The sequence below is a fragment of the Cajanus cajan genome, chromosome 8 (genome assembly GCF_000230855.2).
Source record: "Cajanus cajan strain Asha chromosome 8, NIPB_CcT2T_4, whole genome shotgun sequence".
Lineage (NCBI taxonomy): Eukaryota > Viridiplantae > Streptophyta > Magnoliopsida > Fabales > Fabaceae > Cajanus > Cajanus cajan.
Window position 1 is genome coordinate 26,587,681 of NC_138524.1, and position 7,924 is coordinate 26,595,604.

Sequence of the window (7,924 nt, forward strand, 5' to 3'; positions counted from 1 at the left end):
ATAATCTAAAATACTTTTTTTATAATGGTTTTGATCTTCATTTTTATCATATCATTCTACTCCTTAATTGCTAAGAATAAAAAAGTAAAAAATTGAAACTAAACATGTTTTAGTTCTTTAAATTACAACTTATCACTCTTTCTAAATAACTACTCACAACTACTTAATCAATTATCAAATATTATTGTATAAAATTCACCTATTGGTATCTTTGTTAGTGAAAACATCACATTAAATCCAGTTGATATTGCATAACCGTCTTAATTTGTTACTTTCATATATGTTATTGGTGACCTAAGGGATTAAAATAATATTTTTGAAAATTACAGGGGCTAAAAGTAACAATTTTAAATTTGAGAGACCAAAATCAAATTTACCTTAAATTTGAGGGACTAAACATATTTAAGCCTTAAACAAAATAAGTTTAGGTATATATATATATATATACACACACACACATATATGAGGTGAGATCCTTTTACTATAGGAGTAAGTCTACCTAAACTTACTCTATTTGATAATTCATATTTTACATCTAATTTCAACGATCTAATTGTTGAATTTAAAGTTCTTAATGCATAAATTAAGTATAATTTTTTTAAAAAAATTTAAAAATCACTTGATACTTCGTTTTATTAATTCAAATCAACATATAAACTGATTTTAGGATCATTCATCAATTTGAATTAATGAAAAAAGTATTAATAATTTTCAATTTTTTTAAAAATTTGTAGACTTGATCTATGCATTAAGAATTTTAAATTCAACTGTTAGATCATTGAAATTTAATATAAAACATAAGTTATTAAACGAAATAATTTTATATAAAGTTACTCCTAAAGTAAATTAATAAGCTACTACTTGACCCATTTTTCTATTGTTTTAGACATTTTTTTTTCACACTGCAATTCGCAAACGTGGCTATAAATCATGAATAAATAAATATGCGACTACTTTTGGCTGCGTGAATTTGGTCATTGAAGAATGTTATTGTCAAAGAAGAGGAAAATGATAAATTAACTGTGATGATGGCATGGTTGTGGGCAATAGGCTCATAAACTTTGTGTAGTTGATAAAAAAAAATTAATAATAATTTACATGTAACAAGATATTTTTCTCCACTCCTTGTTGATGCCTTTACTCTTCTTCACTCTCCGTACCAATTGTCTATTCATGTGGAGGGGGGTGTACCTGAAAAAGACACTATAACGCTCAATTAAGTTACTCACTCAGTATAATAAATATGAATCATGTGTTGGGTATTTGACTCCCATCCTATGTGGAGAAAAGGCCCAAAATTGAGAAGCTCACTTGATGTCTCACTTAATTAAGTGGAGAGAGGGTCTGAAACACAAGAGTGAAAAAGAGGGAAAGTCAAAAGTCACTTAGAGCACCAACACTTTGAGAGAGAGGAAGAGAGAAAGTCATTCTCATTTTTACACAGGGCTGCAACAGTAAAATCGATATTGAAGATTCGTTCACCATTGGATCGGGCTGCAAATTGGACAGCAGGTTCGTGACATCCGGTTCTTCATTCTGACCGGTTGGATCTTTGAAACGAGGTCTGAGTAGGGAGATATTTAGTTCACATTGTAGCTGTGTATTTGGAGTTTTTTCATCTTCTTTGTTCTCTATTTGTAAGCTTTATTGCTTTGTTGTTTGGCTAGGTGTTAGCACTATTTTGTGTAGTTGATTGAGACTCTTTTGTACTCTTTGTTGATCATAGTGGAGCTATTTCTTTGGTCTGGACGACACATGGTTTTTACCCTTACTTTGAGGGGTTTTTCACGTTAAAAATCTTGGTGTCTCTGTGTGTGATTTTTGGTGATTTATTATTGTTGTTCATTGATTGTTGCTCCTCATAGATTCTTGCAAGTTTGGGGAATTTTATTCCGTTGCGATAACTGTTTGAGTTTGCTCTGTATTGTTATTGTGTTGCTGTTTCCCCATCAGAGTGGCATCAGAGCTCTTGTTGGCTTTGTTTTGGGGCTATTTGACTTGCTTGAATGATGGAGGAAAATACTAAAATGATTGTTTTGAATGGCACTAATTATCACTTGTGGAAGGGCAAGATGAAAGACTTGTTATTTGTGAAGAAAATGTATTTTCCTGTCTTTACTTCTCAAAAGCCGGATTCTATGTCTGAAGAAGATTGGAACTTTGAACACCAACAGATGTGTGGTTTTATTCGAAAAATTATAGAAGACAATGTTTATAATCACATTGCAAATGAGACACATGTTAGAACTTTATGGGAGAAGATTAAGTCCTTGTATCCTTCTAAATCAGGAAATAATAAATTGTATTTGTTGAATTATCTGATGAATTTGAGGTACAGGGAAAGTTCTTCCATTTCAGATCACTTGAATGAATTTCAAGGGCTCCTAGATCAGTTATTCGGAATGGGTATCAAATTTGATGATGAAGTTTTGGGACTATGGCTACTAAATACTTTACCTGAGTCTTGGGAGACATTTCGGGTTTCTATTACCAACTCGGCCCCTAATGGTGTTGTTTCTTTGCAAGCGGCAAAGAGTGGTGCTCTTAATGAAGAGATGAGAAGGAAGGCACAGGGTTCTTCATCTCAGTCTGAGGTGCTTGTCACTAAAAACAGGGAGAGAAGTCAGAAGAAGGAACCAAAGGGTGGTAGAGAAAAGAGCAGGAGTAAGTCCAAGTCCAGATACAAGAATGTGGAGTGTCATTATTGTCATAAAATAGGGCATATACAAAGAAATTATTTTCTGTGGAAAAAGGAGAATAAAGGAAAGAAGGGTAAGCAGAAAGAAAAGGATCACGATGATGATGATCGTGTTACTATTGCTACTTGTGGTGATCTTGTTATTCTCAGTGACCATGGGTCAGTTAATCTTGTATCAGATGAGAGCATGTGGATTGTTGATAGTGGTGCTACACTGCATGTTACAACGAGGAAGGAGTTTTTCACATCTTACACTTTTGGTGATTTTGGAGTGTTGAAGATAGGTAATGATGGTGTGTCTAAAGTAATTGGTGTTGGTGATGTTTGCCTGCAAACCAACATGGGAATGCAGTTGTTGCTTAGAAGAGTCAATCATGCTCCTGATGTCCATTTTAATTTGATCTCTGTACAGATACTTGAGGATGGTGGTTATGATACCCACTTTGGTTCTGGAAAGTGGAAACTCACCAAAGGTAACTTGGTTGTGGCTAAAGGGGAGAAAATTTCTAAACTGTATTGGACAAAAGCTTTGGTTGCTAAAGACAATGTGAATGCCATGGATATGGAGGCATCTTTGTGGCACCGAAAGCTTAGTCATATAAGTGAAAAGGGATTGAATTGCTTAGCTAAAAATGATGTTCTTCAAGGGTTGAAGAGTGCTGAATTGGAGAAATGTTCTCATTGCATGGCTGGCAAGCAAACCAGGGTATCCTTCAAGAAGCATCCTCCCTCAAGGAAGTCAGAGTTGTTGCAATTGGTACATTCTGATGTTTGTGGTCCATTGAAGGTGAAATCCTTTAGTGGTGCACTTTACTTTGTTACCTTTATTGATGATTGTTCCAGGAAACTATGGGTCTATGTTTTCCAGAGAAAAGATCAGGTGTTGGAGAGGTTCAAACAATTTCATGCCTTGGTTGAAAGACAATCAGGGAAGAAGTTGAAACACATTCATACTGACAATGGTGGTGAGTATTGTGGACCCTTTGATGTTTATTGCAAGCAACATGGTATTGCACATGAGAAGACTCCTCCTAAAACTCCTCAGTTGAATGGTTTAGTGGAGAGGATGAACAGGACATTGCTTGAGACGGTGAGATGTATGCTCTCAGATGCTAAATTACCCAAGCATTTCTGGGGTGAGGCACTATACACGGTAGTGCATGTTATTAATCTCACTCCTACTGTTATTCTTAATAGTGAGGTGCCAGACAAAATTTGGTTTGGCAAGAATGCAAGCTATGATCATTTGCGTGTCTTCGGTTGCAAGGCATTTGTCCATATTCCAAGAGATGAAAGATCCAAGTTGGATGCAAAGACAAGGCAGTGTATCTTCATTGGTTATGATGAGGATGAATTTGGCTACAGGTTTTATGATCCTGTTGAGAAAAAGCTTGTTAGAAGCCGTGATGTACAGTTCATGGAAGACCAAACCATTGAAGACATTGATAAGGTGGAAAAGACTACACCCGAAAAAGATAGGAATCTGACTGATGTTGATCCTATGCGGTTACCTATTCATAATCTGGATAATGTTGATGGTAGTGTTCAACCTGGTGAACAACATGATGATGTTGATGATCAATAACTTGGAGGTGGAATAGATGTTCCTATTGTTGATGACCAGGAGGAGCATGAAATGTCTCATGATGAGAATATTGATTGTAGACCCCTAAAATTGTCCGGGTCAGAAATAAAGCTCAAAGACTCTCAAAGACCGAAGGAAAGTCAGCCGGAAGGACTCCTGGAAGACCCTAGGATGATTCTTTGTAGGTCTAGAAGTCTTAGAGTAGCTTAGAATAAGGGTGTGTGAGGATTGGAGCTCAATACGCCCTCCCAGAGGTTCAGTACGGCCGTATTGAGCTTTTTGAACTACAATACGGCCACACTGAAACCAATACGGCCGTATTGAAGTTTTTGAACTTCAATACGACCGTATTGAATTCAATACGGCCGTATTGTAGTTCAAAAACTCAATACGGGCTGTATTGACCTCCCAGGCCGTATTGCGCTTCAATCCTATAAATAGGACGTCATTGGCACGTCCTTCCACACTTTTTACAGATTCCTCAACCCTCCTGCTGAGTATTCTTGGGTTTTTGAGCTATTCTCTGCCCTAGATATCTCTCCGGGAGCCGATCCGACGAAGTTCTTGAGTCATGAGCCATTAGCTTGAGACTCGAATAAGTCGAAGGGAAATCTCTTTGATTTCCATAGTAAAAATTATCCTTAGGGGAAAGGAGCGAGCGGACGTGTAGTGGGAAGGAGCACCAAAAAACCTCCTAACGTTGTTCTGATATATATAAAAGTCCGCTTCAGAGGTTTCTTTCTAAATCCTTTCTTTTACCACTTTCATTGCTTTTTGATTGTTGCATTGCATGTTTAGAGCTTTCATCATGTAAATATTTTATCTATAATCATTTCTAATAAATAGGGGTAATTTAGTAACTTTATACTGTTATTTATGAAATAATCCGTCATAGGGAACCCAAAAGGGGCGTTGTGGGGTGCTAACACCTTCCTCGCACGTAACCGACTCCCTTACCCGACTCTGGTTGTAATGGCCAAAGTTGATTTACTAAAATCAATTGCCTTATATCTTTTTCCAATGTTTTGAGTAAAATATTGGTGGCGACTCCAAGAACCCTTCTTTTTACGAAAACCACTAATCTATGGAGGGTCCCGTTTGGGATTAACATAGATTGGTGAGAATCATTTAATAGTATTGTTAGTCCGATGAGGTCTCAGTTTGAGAATAAGTCGTCCTAACAATTCATCATCTTTCAAAACTTAAAAAGAGTCCGACCATCGTCGCGAATGCCAAACGTCCGTTTCGGCGGGTGGCGACAGATGGCGACTCCGCTGGGGAAGCCTCGAGAGTCAGTCCCATTTAGTGATGGATTGTTTCTAAAATAACAGTTTAAAATTACTTCATTACCCCTCGCTTGTATGATAACATGTTTTACCTAGTTGGCTTCAATAACTGTTGGATGTTTAAAATTTTTGCAATTGTTTGAAATATAAACTGCACACGAACCTTTGCACACAACAGTTCCCTCTATACTCGGGGGCATGAGTGGAAAGCCATAGGGAGTGGATGTTAGTACGGCCGGTTGTCGAATGGGTCTATATGTGCCCGTAGACCGTTGTCGGAAAGCATCACTCAGGGTGATAACCATGAACTCAAGTCCGACAGTGCGTTGGAACTTTCCATCGACTTACGACGAGAGGAATTGGGTCCCTATAATGGGGGCACCTTGGGGGCCTCAGACCAGTGAGAACAGTTAGAACCTCCTTGAATATGCACTTTTCTGCAGGATACCCCCACCTCGTGATTCGCTCGTGACTGTTCGTGGATGAGTGAATTGTTTGTGTATAGGTCTATGTGACATTGTTTGTGCATTAATAATAAACCTCGTAATAAGGTCTAAGAATAAACCCCATGCATAAAAAAAAATGTCATGACATGAGAGGAAAGACCATGTGTGAAAATATAATAAAAGTAAGGAGCATGTGCATCATTACCAATAAGACATCATGCATCCTCATAATCATTCATTTTGGACTCACCAATACCCCTTGACGTAAGTGAAAGAGACCCATGACTATTGAGATTCTCCGTTGGGGAGAGATCATAAGTCAAGGAGGGTGGTAAACCTCCGTCTTAAAAAGGCAGCGCCTTAAAGATGGAAGGTTATCAAGCTCATGTCAAGAGTGTATTCATTCCATAAATAAACTAATTAGATCAAGCATTCATTTTAGAAAGTGGCTGGTCATCTCTCTGTCCTCACGCGCGCGCAGAAACTCAAGAAAATGGACGCGTTGGAGGAACAAAATAGGAAGCTTACAGCCGAGCTCTCACAGCTCAAGGAGCAAATGGCGCAAATGATGGAGCTCATGCGTCACCAAAACGTGGACAGGGCTCAACACAGTGACCATGAATCCCATCATGAGGAGGAACAAGAGCAAGAGCCTCCGCTAGCTGTACCCCCTAGGGCGGGGATTACAATTAAAGAGCCCGAGATTTCAAAGGAGCAATTCCACGCTCTCGAGGACCGGCTGAGGGCTATGGAGGGGATGATTTCGATATCAAAGAGGCCGCCGACATGTGCTTAGTAAGGGACATCCAATTCCCTCCCAAATTCAAAGTGCCCGATTTCCCAAAGTATGTGGGATCGACTTGCCCCAAAAGTCATCTCACTATGTATTGTCGAAAGATGGCTGCATATGCCACTAATGAAAAGCTCTTAATCCATTGCTTCCAAGAGAGCTTAGCTGACATCGCGCTCAACTGGTATATGCAGCTGGATGGGAATCAGGTGCGTACATGGAAACAGTTGGCTGACGCATTTCTCAAGCGCTACAAGTATAACATCGACCTAACACCCGATAGGTCCGATCTTCAGGGCTTGAGTAATAAAAATGATGAATCCTTTAAGGCGTACGCCCAACGATGGAGGGAGTTGGCGGCACAAATAGAGCCCCCGCTGTCGGATAAGGAGACGGTGTCCCTATTTATAAACTCGTTGACCGGTCCCTATTATGACAAGATGATAGGGAACACGACAACGCTCTTCTCCGACGTCATCACCATTGGAGAAAGAGTGGAACAAGGGCTGAAAAGTGGGAAGCTAGCTGGGCCTTCCCAATCATTTGAAGCTAAGAAGACCTATGGGAAGAAGAAAGAAGGAGGAGTCAACGCCGTAACTCTTTCTTCGTCTTCCTCCGCTTCAAAGTCAGGAAAGTCGTAGTACAACCCTGTGAAGAAGTTTGATAAACTTCCGACCACATATAGCGACCTCCTACCGAAGCTAGTACAAGCTCATCTTCTAGCTTACATTCCACCAAGGAAAATTGATCCACCTTACCCCGATTGGTACAATCCGCAAGACAAATGTCTATACCATTCGGGGGCACCGGGGCATTCAACGGAGAACTGTAGAGCTCTCAAATATAAGGTCCAAGACCTTATCGATGCTGGGTGGGTCACTTTTGATTTGACAGCGCCCGACGTGAGCAAGAATCCTCTACCGAAGCAGGAATAGAGAGAAGAGCAAGCCACGATAGGACCCCTCCACATTTTTCTTTTCTTTTTGGGACTCCTGATCAGTACCCGAGATCATGAGATCTTTTTCATGTAAATAAGGGTTTTCTACAGTTTTCATACATATCAATAAAGAGGCATTTTTCACGTATCATTATCTCATTTGTTCTTTTCTCTCTTTCTCT